Raw genomic sequence first — 17,582 nt, 5'->3', positions numbered from 1 at the left:
TGTTAAAGAGCGTGTGGGATTTTTTTTAAAAAAAAACAATTTCTAGCCACACAATATCGCGTGTAGCTTAGATTTTTTATTTCCGTCCCTCATATTGGCGTGTAGACTTGACACTATCTCGTTAAAATAAACTGGTGCTATAGATAGGTAAATTTATACCGATAGTGTTGGCAGGTTAGCGTTTTGCCGCACCATTGGATCAGACTTTCTATGATATTTGGTGTTTTGCGGCACGGTACCATTAGACTTAACCTAAAGCGTATAATCAGTCGATTAGAGATGTGAAATTGGTCGCTCTCTCTCTTTTTTCGATAATCTGAAATTGGTCTCTCGATTGTGTGTTTTGCTGCATGAATGATATGATGTGGACAAGGGAATGATGTAACAAGAATATAGTCAGCCTAATAGCTAGAGGACAGGGGTCATTATGATTCCTTTATTCGATCTGAGCTGAGCTAATCCAGTTGACCAAAATTTGAAATTTGTTACTTAATCTCATATTCTCATAGCTCATAAGGTTCTATGAAGCTATGATACGCCTTTGTTCCGATAGGCGATAGTGCTCAGGAGTTTGTGTTTGCCTGGGGTCGTATATGGTTCAAGGCTTTGGCTAGATAAACACTAGAATACTAGATCGATATCTACAATCAATAACTTGAACTGGTTATTTTTTCCATTATATTTCAAGATATTCATAGAAGAAGTGCAAGGTGCAAGAGACCAAACAACAAATTGGGGGTGGGAGAGGTCCAATTGAAATTGAACAAATAAAATATCCAAGGTGGTTTTAGAGTGGCTACAACCATACATGGTCACCAAATTTGCACCTCCAGATTTGAATATAATACGCAGTAAGCTTTGTGGCCTTGAGCATGTTTTGGTCTGGTACTCTGGTGTCTCGTGAGTTGAAACTTGTGAGAGAAACAAAGCATGCATGAGTTATTGGCCTTTGACGTGTGACAACATTATAAAACGTTCCATTATTATTGGTTTCCATTATGTGGATTGGTCTAAAAGATTCCATTAGGCTAAGGTAAGCGCGATAGGGTTTATATTTATAAACCCAGTGGTTTGTTTTTTAACCCGCCAGTAGCATAGGCGGTCAGCAAAAAAAAGCCCAAACAAGTCAACCCATCCTAACACAGAAAAAAAAAATTAGCGCACCATCCGCCACTCCTACTACGAATAGAATTTTATTTTTTAACCCCCTACTGATTTTACCCCTCCCATCTCGATTTATTTCTATGGCCGCCTCTCGTTCTATCGTGCAGAGCATACACTATATCGTTAAAATTGACAGTATAAATAGAAAACATATACCGATAGTGTTGGCGGGTTAACATTTTGACGTACCATTAGATCACAATTTATATGATATTTGGTGTTTTGCGGCACTATTGGACTTAGCCTTAACCATCAGAGTTTTACACTTTGCAAATTGTGAATGCATCAGTTTGAATGGAGTCTAAACTCTAAACAAATAGTGGGCTCAATAAAAAAAAAAAAAAAAAAATACACCGAGCAGTTTCGTCCGTTGGAATTTTTATTATTTTATCATTTTTATTTCCATTCTGCACCAAATGAAATGGCGTAGGATGTGTGAAACCATTGGACCCATCCTAAAAACCAGCCTAACAAACTTTTAAGCCCAACCAAGAAAAAGAAAAAAAAAAAATGGCCGTCACATATCTAAACTTTTTCTTGCTGATCATTATTACCTCGTACATTTCCGAAGTTTTAGCTCAAAACGATGAAGACCCAACAATCAAAACTATGGAACACTTCTCTGGATACTCAAACCATGATTCTCCATCATGTACATCATCTTCCTTTTCAGTTGACACTGATAGCTTACAACTACAAGTAATGCCCACACTTCATTTGTTACTTCTTTATATAAATGAGTACAAATTTATCTTCTTTTGATGTTTGAACGAATGTCTGTAAACTAAGTAGGCTCAAAATGATTTTTTTTTTGGTATTGTGTACTGTAGATTGATGAGCTATCGACTTTCTCGGATACGCCTGCCCCTTCGGTTACCAGGATACTGTACAGTGACAAGGATGTATTGGCTCGAAGGTATGCTAACAAGTATATTTTAGTTGGAATATTATTTAGAAAGTGTATATGTACATCCACATGATTTTGAGTTAATTCTATGTAACACAAACATGTATGTAGCATTTTTTCTGATATACTTTTGCAACTTAAAATTTGAAATGGCAGGTATGTCAAAAACTTAATGGGACTTGCGGGTTTATCAATTAGAGAGGATGCTGTTGGAAACATATTCGGTCGATGGTGAGTTGTTAAATATTTATCTCGTAAGAAGTTTGAGTTGAACATAAAAGTGTATATATGCACAAAAGAAGGTAAAAAGGTGTCCATCTAAATTTATCTATCATATTTCATTGTTATCAGCTGCAGTATTAGCATGTTTTGGTTGATATAATTAAACTAAAGTTTCTGTTTCCCTGGGTGTGCCATACTGGTCTATGTGTTGCATTGGATATGACAGTACTTAGGAAATAGTGGTTTCGCAGAAAAAGAGTTAGCCTTCTTTTGCCCAGATCCTTCTTATGGATTGTAACCCGGGCATTCATTTAGCTAGAAATTGAAGTGTCAGACATGGTTGTGACTCACTTGTCAAGCACACGTGGACGAATTTCAATGGGATTTTTCAAAGTCCATGGTGGTCAGTGTGTCGGACGGTTCTTCCCCGTGTTGGATACAAAAAATTTGTTTATATCATTTTACTTATTTTGCTAGTGGCTGTCATTTAAACTCTACTTCTCGACGAAGGTTTAAGGATTCTATCCTGGGAAAGGTTTAAAATTAATTATACTTCGGTCTTTTCTTTTCATTTCACGATTTTTATGTATTTCGTATCTCTCTTTCTGTATGAAGCCATCTTCATTGTCTCGTGTGCGATTGAAAATGTAGGATGCTTGCTTCCTTTACCTGATTATATGTATCTGTCGACTGGTCATTGGAACTACTTTCCCCTTCTTCAGGGATGGTTACGATTTAGAGCTTTCGGCAGTTGCAAGTGGCTCTCACATTGATGCTATTCCTTACTCTGGTAAATATGATGGCGTGGTTGGTGTTTTGGGTGCTATTGAGGCGATAAATGTGTTGAGAAGGTGAGTGACTTGCTTGAATGTGACAATTTTGAGAACTAAACAAATGCGGATTCAGCACTTCGATAGTTGAGTTTGTTTGGTATATTTTGTTAAGTCGCTAATTGCGACGTTCTCAAGTATTTGATCCTTCTAGGATTTTGGGTCAGATTCAGGAAGACTGTTTTAGGAAACTGTTCCTGAATTAAGACGAACTCTATAAGTTGTTGATAACTTCTTTCCTGAATTATTAACAGGATATGGATGCAATTAGTTTCATGCCTTAACTTATTATCCATTAGAACAAGGTTGGGTTGAAGTCGGATTGTCTTTTAATGTCATGATCATGATTCATGAAAATGTCGTTGAGTGGATTGATCACGGCTTCATGAACAGATCTGCACATTTTCCGGACAACAGTTTACAGGATCTGTGCAGTTCTTTTCTGAACTATTATAAAACATAATTAACCATACTGGCATAATCCTGTGAGACATTATATGAGTGGAATTCCAAAAAAACATTAAAGCATAGTACGTTTTTTTTTAATCAGTAGAAACTTGAATTAGTCTTTTACTGTCTGAAGGAATTTTTCTTCTTAATTTAGGGAAAGAAGACATTGTTTATTTGATCTAGTCAATTCCTAAGCACCGCAGAGTTCACAGCAACCTCTTAATCATTTCTTCTTTTCAGGTTTGGCTTCAAACCAAAGAGATCTTTGGAGGTAATCTTATTCACATCCGAGGAGCCTCTGGCGTTTGGGGATCAGTTGCTTGGGAAGGTCAGGACCCAAATACACAGGCATTTAATTAACAATTATGGTCATTCCACTTGTTTACATAGATATACCGTTATAATTCGTTTTAGAAGTCTCATCACGCTTATTCCAATTGCAGCCGCTTATTGGCTGGGAGTGAGGCTTTGGCCAATGCTCTCAAAGGGGACTGTTGATGGTCAAAATGTATCATTTTTTGATGCTGCAAGATCTGCTGGTTATGCACAAGATCAGGAGCACTTGTCCAGTGTGTTCCTGAAGAAAGGAAGCTATTCGGCTTTTCTGGAGTTACACATAGAGCAAGGTCCCATTCTTGAGGAAGAAGGTAGTCTTCTTTAACTCATAAAACCGTTTCTACTTTTTATTTTGAGCTGCTAATCAGAAATTTGACATTTTCAGGTACTTCTGTTGGTATTGTGACTGCTATTGCTGCACCTCGCAGTATCAAGGTTGATTTTGAAGGCAATGGAGGTCACGCTGAGCTGGTGCTAATGCCACATAGGTGATGGGTTCATCCATTTTCCCAATCTATATTACTTTTCCAATTTACACATCATCTTGTAATTGCTTGAAAGTAGTACTTGCAAGTTAAATTTCAATATTTCAAAAGCGGACTTGATGGACTTCTGCTAAGTCTTAGTGTGCAGACTTGCATACCAATAAATTAAGGAATAAGCTTGGTGGGCACATTGTTCATCATGGATGGATGATTTCATCATGCTAAACTAGGATTATATTCCTTAAATTAAGTTAAATTTGAGCAGGAATGATCTTGGGATTGGCAGCTCTTGAGAGCTGGCTTGCTGTTGAGAAGCATGTATTAGAATCTGGGTCAGTTGACACTGTTGGTACTGTAGGTAAGCTGCATTGTTTGCCATTCTAAGTATTAACATTATTTGTTTGTTTCAAGTTACTTGACTGGCATTTACTTCTTACTTTTGTGCGTGGAAAAAATATTTGTATAAAATAATGAGAACCACTTTGAGGATTTCTTCCAGTTTTATAATAATCTTATTCATATCTTTGCAAGGAATTTTGGAGCTTCATCCTGGAGCAATTAATAGCATCCCCAGTAAATCACACCTAGAAATTGGTATGCTTCTTGTCCTTGATGAATATGCATTTCCAGGTTAATCTATTGTCTGGTAATGGCTTTGAATTCGATAGGGTGTGAATCACCCTCTTTGTCTCTTGATGTATGGAAATGCTTTGCTTCTTATTGGGTGTATATTTGCGCTTATATTACTTATGACTGATTAAAGCTGATATTTAAAACAGTATAGGATAATATATTGTGGGGGATTTATCCAAGGGGCTAGTATTATTAATGTCAAAAATAGTTTTTCAGTTTATCTTAAAAACATCTACCACTCTTTCTGGCAGATACACGTGACATTGACGAGAAACGGAGGAACAATGTTATAGAGAAAATTCATCAGTCTGCTATTACCATAGCCAAGACTCGTAAGGTCAAGGTATTGGAATTTAGAATTGTCAATCAGGATCCTCCAGCGCCATCAGATGAATCTATAATAAAAGCAATGGAAGATGCGTCGAAAGAGCTTAATCTCACTTACAAATTTATGATCAGCCGTGCTTACCATGATTCACTCTTTATGGCCAGGTAATTGAAAATGGGAAAGGAAATTGAGTATCACTCGTTAAAACAGTATCTTCTAGTAGGCTATTCTTTGGATGCTTCAAGCTCTGTTTTGTTCTTAAGAAATGGACAATTGCTGCCATGAACATACTTAAAACCTTGAGCATCCCAAGAACATGCTAGACAGGAAATGTGTTAGAAATTTAGTTACTTGAAGCTTAATAAACGACTGCTAACTTTGCAATTGTTCATTTTGCAGAATTTCTCCAATGGGCATGATCTTTATTCCATGTTACAAAGGTATACACTTCATTCTGCGTCCTCTGTAGCTCTTCAAATTTGTGTACTGATATTCCAATATTGACCAAAAATGAGTATATACAAGGCTCTCACTTTCAATTCGTAGATACGAATATTGTCCTATATTCCAAATCGAAGAAAGGGAAAAATGGTGAGACTGGACTGGTTTGGGCTAATAGTCCACCCTTTCTCCATTAACAAAGTCTTGAAGAAGTTTATTTATATTTTTGTTCATTTACTCATTTATAAAAATGACTGAAATTTGCAAAAGGGAGAGCTTACTATTGGACACTAGCGATGGCCTCCTTTGCAAACTGACCATAGAAGAACCGCTTAGTCTGTATCTGTTGGGTACATGTACTTCTGCATATAAAACAACCGCGGATCACTGAGCACCTGACATTTTGAAAGCTCTTGCACCTTTAATATTATCTAGTTTCTAGTCACTACACACATTATGCTAATTTTAACTGTTAACAAATCTTATAGATCTGTTGCAATATAAAGAAGGAACCAAAAGAAAAGAAAAGAAAAAGGGACTATATTGCATACATCTTGAATAAGCATGGTTTGATAACTGGGAGAATCTATTGTGAAGCTATGAAATTGACTTAGTCAATGGGTTTACCTAATGGTTGAGAGTTAATACACTTCATGTAGGCTTCTTTTTTCTTAGCAAAGACCGTTTACTTTGAAGGCCAACTTACTTAGTTAAGTTGATATTTGTCTTCAATCTAATAGAGAGACCCATTTAATAGGTTCCTGCGTGTCTGACTGTCTGTCATTCTAATTATCTTCTTTAGACCCTGATGACACACTGTAAGGCTCGACCGTGGTTTCCCACTTAAACTTATACCTATGTGTGCGTGTTCCTTTCCTCTTTTACGGAAGATTAATACATAATTACATATGGACTTCGATATCAATTGCATGCAAATGTGTGTGGACTTGAATGTGTCTCGGTTTGTAGGAACTATGTTACTAATCTAGTTATTTAAATAACTCTGGGTTTTGCAGGTTATAGTCATAAACCTGAAGAATATGCCTCCATTGAGGATATTGCGAATGGGGTCAAGGTATTAGCATCGACACTGGCCAAGTTGTCCATGAAATGATGTCCTATCTGAAATTCACAATCAACTCATGGCCTTTAACTGTCAGATATTCTACATGAGGGTGATTTCTTCTATACTTATGTAAATTATGTACAAATGCTGGATATGTGCAGATTTCTTTTGAATATAATTGGATGAATTACTTGTTCTCCACTTCAAATGGTTAATAATATTCGTCCAAAATATTGGAGTTTATTGGAATGCCTCTTTTTTTTTGTTGTTTTTTGGGAAGATTTGTTAATGATTTCATGACAGTAACCTATTTGAAAGAAAGAAAAATATGAATTAGCAACACTTTCATCTGTATGAGATACAGTAGCATCTTGAATCTTGATACCAGCCAACATCAGAGTTTTCAGAGTGTTGCATGCGTACTCCATGTGGACACAAGCATGTCCAATTAAGTTTTGTGCAGTTAGGAAAAAGGTAGGGTTATATTTGCAGATGAACACAGAGCAAAGGCACTTGCCTTATGCTCTCATAGAGGATTACAAACTAGTAGATGTGGCTTTGACCGGACTTTTAAGACATTTATAAATTTATTAGTCTATTTTACCGGTGTCATCTTAGGTAGTTGAAATGTCTACGAGTCCTTCACATGAAATTTGGTAGTACTTCAAGAATTTTATGAGAGGGATTTCATCTTGTACTTAAATCCTAATTTTATTAATGATGTTGTCAACCTCATATAGCTGAGATATCAGGTACTGTCTGTGTTCGCAATATTCTGAAAGTTAGTGGTAATATGGATCTGATTCCATATACCTACCTGATGATGTAAATTGTGAACATATTTGTTATTCGTTTATCAATTGTACTGTCATCTAGATTCATGTGGAGTGTTCACTAAGAATCGACCTAATAGATTTTACATCTGAAGTCTGTGAGTCCACGAGTCTATTTATTTGCTCTGCCGGATGGAGAAAAAGAGGGAAATGTCAAAAAAAATAAAAAATTGTCGGGTAAGAAACACTGATTCAATTTAACTTCGAATTCAAGTGGGACTATAAACTTTGGATGCCATTTTTTGACATACTTTCAGTGTCTCTGGTGTCTAGTTTATGTGAAAGAATGCCAAGGACCATGAAGAGAACCTAAATGCATGCCTCTAACTAAGAAACATATCCATGTGAACATAGTATGGAGGAAACATTTTTAGTCCTGATTCTTAAAGGAAACAAAGGTGAAAAGTGAAGATTGAACGTTTGCTTAAGCACTTGACTGGCATTTCACATAACAATTTACCGAGTGATGACTTGAGGTAGATGAGTGCAACACTTGCTATTGTCAATGCATGCAGCAAGTTGATTATACCGTTTCTTTCTGTCCTCGCCTCCAGGTTAGAAAATTGAATGCGCTATTCCATCATACCTATAAAATAAATAAAGCAAATAGAGAATAGTTGAGAATCTTGAGATACAGCACTACACCTAAAGAATAGTAATATTTGATAAAATCATGTATGCAAAATTATTTAAAGATGATATTGTGTTACCTACCAATAAAAAAATTAGTAACAGGGAGTCGTAAGCCTCACCAAAGAAAAATCGAAAACAATAACTTAACAGCACTACATGCATGAAAAGTATAGTATGTGAATAAAGTATGATACTTCATATCTTATTGGTATAACTACTTGCAATAAATAATTATAAAGACATTCCTTTTATCAATTATTTAAGTTTTTGGTTGGTAAACTAGACATGAATTCACGACCTTGTGGTTGCAATAAAGTTTTTGAGCGATCTATTCTTTGAAAAAAAATTAAATTGCTTGTAGACAAGTACATATGCAAACTTGTGATGCCATCTTTAATCAGTGTGATTTTCCCGACATGATTTGATAATTAAAGGAAATGGAATGCTATTAACAAGAACAAGGCATATATATATTTCAAAGAGTAAGGATGTCATTCCAAAATCTCAAATTTTATGGACAATCTAATTTGAGGAGTTGAGCATGAAATAAGGGGACAACCTGTTGTCCACCCTATACAAAATCCTTTTGTATTTCTGTTAAAATTAAGCAAAAAAATAATAAAAATTGAAGAGTCAACCTTATACGATCGGGCGGATGGACTTCGATTCCTGGTAACCAGTATTCGAAGATTTCAAGACCAACCTAGCTTTTAAACACTCTCTAAGCTAAGAACAATTATGATCTAACTTCTAGACTTCTCCGGCCTATGTAGTCTAATAATTAGAGGGGAAAAGTAATTTCCATTGGTTGATCTAGAGCTGAAATTTAACGTTTCATATCAAGTTATCAACCAACAAATACAGTATACCATGATCAGAATGGGTCACCACTTAAGTAACATTTGCAAATTTAGTTAAGGGTTAAGTAGTATTACCCCACTAGATGAGCCAATTAGGATTTTCCCGAAAAATTAGGGTCTCCTCCCTCCAAACACACGGTAAACTTGGTTTGACTGTTAACTTTTAAGTCAAATGGCTGAAAATAATGGAACATTTGTTTTTTGAAAATAATGTCAATTTGTATAATTTTTTCTTGCTTAATTTTTAAATTTAAATGGCTGAAAATCCAATGTGTTTAGGAGGAGACTCTAATTGGGGAAATCCTAATTGGCTAGAGGGTAATACTAATTAAACTTTAGTTAATTTACCCAAATATGATCAATTGACCAAATTATGTGCTGTCTCAGTTGCTTGACTTCAAAATTTAACCGTAAATCCAATATGTTTAGGAGGAGACTCTAATTGGGGAAATCCTAATTGGCTCATCTAGAGGGTAATACTAGTTAACCTTCAGTTAATTTAGCCAAATATGATCAATTGACCAAATTATGTGACAGCACGTATCTCATGCAAATAATTTTTCCTTTTTATTTTTTTCCACGTTTTGAAGCTTGAAGGGACCATCAGATCTCATATAGTCATATGTTCACCTAACATAAATTCAAAGAAAAAAGTAATTTATGACAGCACGCACGTACTGTGTGTGTTCGCGGTGTGTCATCGTGTCCATAATGTTGTTGTATTGTTGCTTGTTGGTTCCAAACAATCATTCTTTTCACGTTCATGTTGAATAAGCCAGAGCCCAGATGTATTCAGATGAAACATTGACGGGCCAGTAGGCCACTTTGTAACATTAACCCCGTTTCTTTTAGGTACTTCACTAATTTAAATTACACCACAATTTCTCTTCATTGTTGTGAAAAAAAGCTACTTACATTTGAGTTACCGTGGGTTGAAAAGTTAGAGGACAGGTTATCCTTGTGGATGAAAATCGTCTTAGGAGAAGAATAAAAAAGTCGTTGTGACGAGACCTATAGCTTTTAGGCTTATTTTGTTTAGAGTTTAGAGTGTAACCTAATTAGCATTCTTTTGGATGAAGAAAAAAATCTAACGGAATAATAAATGGTACTAAGCCCAAGAAGCTTTAGGAGGACAAATATCTCCGTTAGGCACACAAGCTCGAACCTATAGGGTCAATAGCAGGCCTTCTCCTTTTGTCCCACCAAGTTCATGCGTGTACTGCTTTTCCTAGTCTTCTGTCCCACTACCTCCACAGATTGTTTGTATAAGTCTAGTCAAAGCGTTAAAGCGCAACACTTTCTTATGCCTTAGGTGCAAGATGCGAGGCGTGGCGCACGTCTGATTGAAGTGAGACGCGTAGTAATAAAAAAAAAGATATATTATATAAAAAATAAAATAAATATTAAATATAACATGAATTATTACTGATTTGTTTAGCTAAACTTTAAAATTAATTTTATGTGATTGTAAACATAAAACCATTGTAGTCATTTAAAAGAAAAATTTTAAACAATAAATAAAGAGCAAAATAAAACTCGTATCTCTCAATACAATCTAGCTCGATCAACTTCAATAAACTAAAATAATGAACCAATCAAATTGATCCAAATGAGTTCTTCATGAAATAGAACACGTGATTCAAATTTTAGAATCCCTTAAAACTTCATTTAATCCATCTTTGTGTCTTCTTTAAATTCATACAACTTAACAAAAACTAATCAAAATTAAGTTTAAAGTGTACTCCACAATGAAACTTACTAAATTTGTATAATTTATTGTACCATACAATAATTAGATCGAGTGTAAATATGTCACGTATAGCAAAAATTGTAAAAAAAATGAAAAAACTGTAAAAGTTGATAAGGCGCGCCTCGCGCCTCAACAAAAGGCGCAAAAAAACACAAAAAACCCGCCCCTTATGTTATCTCTTGTGCCTTGGTCAAGACGAGACACTAAAGTGCGCCTCTTTGCGCCTTGACTACACTGATTTGTATGTTCTTCATAATCATCCTAAGAATATTGAAGTTGCCTATAAAAAAAGAAAGAATATTGAAGTTTCTTAATAAGATGAAAAGATCAATTTCGTCGGTCACATTGTTGATTGATCATAGTGTCTATTATTCTTCCGTCACAAATTCACAATGTTGATTGATCATAGTGACTATTCTTCAGTCACAAATTCACAATGTTGATTGATCATAGTGTCTATTCTTAGCGTAGTTACGTACTTGTGTATATTAGCTTTTTGTACAAAAAGGTTAAAAAATCACTATAACACAATAATTAACACCGACATTTATCAATACTTTCTCTTTATTTATTTATTATTTTATTCTTTTGCCAATTAAACCATCCATTTACATTGACTGATTGACATTCTCTGGTACATGAGCAATGCATATAATTTCAATTTAGTCGAATTTGAATGAGTATTTGAGTGTTTCTACTGGGCCAGAAAGAGTGTACGTAACGTAGGACCATTAGAGAAGGATGATAGTGCTTTATCACAAGGGTAGAGTGAGGAAATCAATGTGGGCCAAAACCAGAATTGGGATTAGAATCAGTTCCTTTTCCTTTATTTAAGTTGAAACACAAACATCAGTTAAAGCTCAGACATTCAAGTCCATTTCACGGATTTAACGATGGGCCATAAGTACGCAACGCTCAAATTAAATCTAGAAAAGAACAACCTCACGTTTGAAACCATATAAGACTTGTGATGTTGATATTCAAACTTGGTCACTTTTTCTTCCCACCTTTTTTATTTTCAACATAAATCAAAATTTTGAACAAGTAGACAAAAAGGAAGAAACCTTATCTGCTTTTAACCTACCTAATCGAATCTTAATATAGTATAGAATTCTTGAGTGCATGATTGTGTACTAACTTTATGTGGTCAATATGAGTAATAAAATGTTAAATTACATCTCCAACAGCAACCATTGCCCCAAATTTGAATTTAACCACCTGAATTAGTTTAAATTTGTCAACCCCTTAACTTCCAAGCTGGCGGTAAAAAACAGTCCCCGCTCAAGAGTTTCGGAAAATTTATTACAAAGGTTTAATGTTTATTAGTTGAGTTGAAGAGTTGAAGTAAGTAACGCACACGGACACAAACAAAAACAGTTCACGTATAAAAACCAAAGTCATCATTCATATGTATCAATAGTTCCAGAAGAGAGAGAAAAAGAAAGCGAGAAAAGTGGGCGCTTCTTTTTGTTTTACTAATTTTAAAAACAAAACTTAAAACTTTAGATCTTCTCTTCTCAGATCGGAGAAGAAGAAACCCGTAAGCATTTTTTTTCACACACATGAAAATGTCGGTGCTTGTTTTTATATGTTTGCTGTTGTTGGATCTGTGCTGAAAAAAATGTTATATTTCATTTATGTATGTAATGTTGTGAAGATCTGTTGCTTTTATATTTGCATGTGTAAATTTCTTCTTTTGCTCTACTTTGTGTTGTTAATTTGGTAAAGGATGATGAACTTGGGTTTGGAGATATGTATAGACACATTTGAAATGAAGCCAAAATGAGTAATTGTAAGCTAACTAATGGGCATTTGAGAAATTTTATTCAGTTCATATGCAATTGAACTTTTATATCAAATACGATGGAAATGATTCTGATTTGAAGGTGTTTTATTTGATTTGTGGAATGTACATGTCCTTGGAATCAAAAGATTTATTTTTTTTTTATTTTTTGAAGAAAATTGTGTCTGTATTTTCAGTTATATGGGGAGGGAAGTCATTGACATTTCCATGGACAAGGAACCAGATCCTGCTGTAGTTTACTCCAATGGAGATGGGCCGCATAATCCTGGAAATGAGCACCTTGACCCTGAGGAGAACAATGGGTTAAAGGACTATGAAGTTAAGGAATGCACCATGGAGTGTCCTGTTGAGATCCTTGATCATCCTCAGGTTGAAAACTCTCAGGAGGAGCAAGATGTATTATGTGATAAAAGCACCAATTACGAATCTGCATTCCCTGAGGACCAAAGCCCGAAACCTGAAGTTAAAAAACAAGGAAATAATAAGAAGTTAGACAAATCTCCTACTTTGGGAAATGTGAGAACAAACTGCACTGTTCCACAGCCATTTTCCCTGGCTACTGAAAGACGTGCTTCAAATGGAACTCGTCCTGTTGGGACTGAAACTGCTGCAGGTGGCGTGAACAAAACAACTAACCTGCAATCTCCTAATAGCAGAAAGAAGTCTCAGGTAAGAGTTCTTTTCCTCTCTTTTTATTGGATGTATTGAAAATCACATGCTTCTTGAGGATTATGTTGGATTTCATTTCTTTTTCAGTAGTGTAAGCTTGCATCATTATTCTGTTCCTTTGTTTGGTGTGAGTTTGCATCTGCTAGTCATGCAATATGCATACAACTTACAATTTTTCACTATGTTGCTAACGAGAATCAATAACTGTATGTGGATGCATTTCGTGACTTTCATATTAGAATAGTTGATAATAGATTAAGGAGATTCAGAAAAGTTCTTTTAAACTTTCTCTTGTTTAAATACCCTTGCATACATCATGCGTTTTAGCTTTTGAGATGTTCTTGGGTGGCAACTACATGTTTTTTTCTTTTGTATCTTTTGATGTTAAGAGTGTTCTTTTAGATTGATAAACAAGAAACTCTGACCACATAATGAAATTAGTAAAGGATAACATATGTAACATGTTGAATGCAAAAGACTCGACTGCTTGGATAAGGAAAAAAGAGTGTTTGCTTTAATATCTGAGATAGTCTACCGGGCAACTTATGATATCCCCGTGAATTGCTTCTCTGACCATGCACGTAATAGTATTGCAAATGGAATGAATTCTGCATGGTTTCATATTATAATAATACCAAGTAGAAAGACCTACAAAGTTGACCATAGGAGAAATAGAAGTCAGAACCTGCGAAGGCCTTATAACCCAACTGGGCCCTGGTTGCAGTATCAAATCTGTCAGGAAATGTGGGAAGATGGGATACAAACTTAAACACTATCACTTTTGACATGGATTTTTTTTTTTCAGAGTTCTATTCTAATGGGGTAAATGTAATCCAATAACGAAATTCTAGTGCATAAACTAGCTATTGGATTAAAGGTAGTGCTACAGTCATCTTGGGCATCATGTCTCAAAACGAATTTTCTGTCGTAAGCATATTACTTTGTTTTACTTCTTCACTTGGCAAAACGATGCCCATAATTCTCAAAGTCACTAGACACCTCGACTTTAAGCAGTTTGTAGATAAAATTACTTTGGCTGCTTTGAGTATCTTTTTTAGGTCTGTGTCTTCACCTGTCAGCTGCACAAGTACATTTTATGGTTCTGTTCATGAATTAGTGTGTACTTTGCATCTATATACTTATGACATGTTTCAAGTTTCATTTATTTTTCCATCCATTCCCTTAACATTATGTGTATTTGAGGTCTTGGGTTAGATTCTTTTCTCGACAAATTAATACGGATAGAAAGAAAATGTGTATACAGGATTGAACACCATGAAATGCTTGAGCTTATTACAATATTTAAAATCTCTCTTTGTTGTCTCCACTATGGATGCTTTATACGGTATATAACTCTGTTGCAGCGAATTCCCCTTGGAGTCTAGGAAACCTCTGCAGCCTGATAACAAGAAGCATCCTGATGAAGATGATACCAGCTCTATTGCTTCCTCATTATCCTCATTTTAGTTCACATTATGCTTAACTCAAGTTCTCATTTTCATTTACTTGTAAGCTGTAACCAATAGTTACTGCTTTTGGATTCTCCTTAGCCATGCTTAGAACTACATCTGTGAGGACATCAAAGTCCAGGACGACTATTGCCACTGCTCCGAAATTTAGATGCACAGAACGTGCTGATAAACGAAAGGAGGTATGCAATTGTTTTAGATATTACTTGAAAAATAACCCTAGCATGAGCTCATGGTTTTTTATATTTGGTGGTAGTTCTACTCCAAGTTGGAGGAGAAGCACCGAGCTTTGGAGGCAGAGAGGGACCAGTCTTGAAAGCTAGAACTAAGGTATGTTCATCCACTGGAGAGCTTCACTTTTTCTTCTTCTTTTTCTCTAAAAATTCTGGTTCTCTTGTTTGGGTCATGTTAATTTGAACTTTGTAAGATGACCTCTTCTACTGTTGTCTTATGAACCTTACATTCTTCAGGAAGAGCGAGAGGCAGCTCTCAAGCAACTTAGGAAGAGCTTGACATTTAGAGCAAACCCAATGCCAAGCTTCTACCAAGAAGGACCGCCACCTAAAGTCGAACTTAAGAAGGTAGACCTTTACAATTTTCAGCTTCAAAGCTTTCTTAGTCGGCAGAGATTGAAACAACATACTGTAGCTTAAGAAAATACTTTTTACTTGGTCTCTTCTCATTGATAGTCTAATTATGTAAAATTTTGCAATTAATACTACACTTTAGCAGTTTATTTTTTTCTAGTGAAGTGAGATGGTAGCCTTTCATTGTTTGGTTGACAGTTGCCAACAACTCGTGCAAAATCACCTAAGTTTGGGCGGAGGAAGAGTTGCAGTGACGCATTCAACTCCACACAAGGAGACAACGGAAAAGGAGCCAGTGCTTTGGTGAGCCGTCACAGTCTTGGTAGTACCAGAAAAGTGAACGGTAATGCAGCTCCCAAGGATGGAAACGCTAATGCAGCTAAACAAATGGATGAAAATACCAAGCCCATTCCCTCTAAAATAACTGAGGAAAGCAATGTGGACATTGCTGTCCAGTCTTAAGCTTTTGGTGAGTACCTATTTTGAAAATGGAAACAGAAGTTAATTATTTTTCTTTCTTGGGTCGTGAGAAAAAGACTGTCGTCTCCATGACACACTTGCAAAGACTTGTCGTACTGGTTTGTATAATTTATGCTGTAAATTTTCTGTAACTTAAATCCTTTCATATATATAAAGAGTACTATTCACTTAATACAAGTATTGATATTTGATAGTTCTTCCATTCACTGAATGCAAGTGTCTGGCTTCTTTATAGAGGAGCAGTGTACATCCACGCATAATAGTAATTGGGGGAAAAAATGAGTCAAATGCCCTAAATCAAATTGTTAAACAAAAAAGAAAAGGAAGAAAGTAGAAAAGGAGATACTTGCATCAAGAAACTGCAGTTTTATGAATTGGGTAAGTGAATTGAGTGAAGAATTTAAGATCCCTTCTTTTCTTTGGCTATCAATGTCATTGGACTGGACGTAAGATTAGCTGGTTTCAAAATGTGCAACTTTGCCAAATTCTCTGGGTAGATTTTGGTGGCACTGCACCCTGATAACAAAAGCATCTTGAATCCTGATGATGTGCCGTCGTATCCTCTTTTGAGTTCACAATATGCGTACTCAATTTCTCATTTTTATTTGCTTTTAAACAATGCGTATTGCATTTTCGGTTCTCACTGTGAGGACGTCAAAATCAGTGATAATATTAGTGCTGCTCCTCCGAGATTTGTATGCCCAGAGCGTGCTGATAAACGAAAGGAGTTATATATTAATTGGAATTAATGCTTGAATCATGTTTTTTAGGCGGTTGTTATACTCATGAATCATGATCACCAAGAAATGGGAAGGTCATACAGGAAAACAGTAAGAAGTTGCACTAACAAGCATCTCTAGGTGGTGGTAGTATACTCTCATATTTGAAGAATGCGAATCAAGAAACTGGTCGCAAATTTCGACCAATTCTAGATGTTCGCAAATTTAGCCCACAAAATTTATTGTAGACCTCACCCTGCGCGACATTAGTACTGGCGTGTGTCACATGCTATGCTTAATAAAATGTCGCGCGACAGTCGGGCTTTGGGCTTTTGTCATTTCACAACTTTTTTTTCAACTTAGTTTATGTAGTTCTAGTAAAAAATGAATTCGATGACGAATAATCGCCTATAATAACCAAACGCGATGGAGTGGTGACGGTGAGGAAAAAGAAAACAGTGGTAATCTAGATGATGTTTGGAACAATCCCATTGGTGATCTAGATGATGAACAAAACATTGAGGTCGACCATTCTTTGCCAAGAAGACGCTAGAAAGTCGATTTTGAATTTCCTCACGATGCTATTGATTTCACCATCTTAGGCGGTGTCATTGAGGTTTCATGATAGACATGTCTCAAGAGTTGTTCTTGAACAACGGTATGTATTTTAATTTCATATATTAGTCGAGTAGTAGTAATTAATTTTAGTTGTTATAAATACGCATACATTTTATTTTTATTTTTTAATTTTAGTTTCATTTTATGCATCGAGATGTGTGTTATGTATTGGTTCGATGCACTCCACGCAAGCTTAAGACGTGGTGGGATGATATTAAGAAAGTCGGTGCACTTGACCATGTTAGAGATGCAATTTTAGCGACTCCCTTTGGTCATCTAATTGACATACCTTATAGTA

At 35.6% G+C, this 17,582-nt stretch overlaps 2 pseudogenes across 2 annotated transcripts; both read left to right on the top strand.

Annotated features, from left to right (window-relative positions):
* The first annotated feature begins 1,611 nt into the window (after positions 1-1,611).
* On the top strand, positions 1,612-7,111 carry LOC147500045 (ureidoglycolate hydrolase-like; annotated as a pseudogene). Its single transcript, XR_015196174.1, has 12 exons — positions 1,612-1,863; positions 1,995-2,080; positions 2,228-2,302; positions 3,016-3,144; positions 3,814-3,901; positions 4,017-4,220; positions 4,295-4,397; positions 4,660-4,752; positions 4,926-4,988; positions 5,279-5,519; positions 5,755-5,795; positions 6,813-7,111. The product of XR_015196174.1 is annotated as an ureidoglycolate hydrolase-like (transcript).
* A 5,269-nt stretch (positions 7,112-12,380) lies between these two features.
* Positions 12,381-16,124, top strand: LOC147500044 (protein WVD2-like 3; annotated as a pseudogene). Its single transcript, XR_015197052.1, has 7 exons — positions 12,381-12,478; positions 12,919-13,443; positions 14,470-14,527; positions 14,931-15,062; positions 15,137-15,210; positions 15,351-15,461; positions 15,666-16,124. The product of XR_015197052.1 is annotated as a protein WVD2-like 3 (transcript).
* The last annotated feature ends 1,458 nt before the right edge of the window (positions 16,125-17,582 follow it).

This window comes from Coptis chinensis, chromosome 5 (genome assembly GCF_015680905.1).
Source record: "Coptis chinensis isolate HL-2020 chromosome 5, ASM1568090v1, whole genome shotgun sequence".
Taxonomy (NCBI): domain Eukaryota; kingdom Viridiplantae; phylum Streptophyta; class Magnoliopsida; order Ranunculales; family Ranunculaceae; genus Coptis; species Coptis chinensis.
Note: the sequence above shows the minus strand (reverse complement) of the source record. Positions and strands in the feature narration are given on the sequence as shown.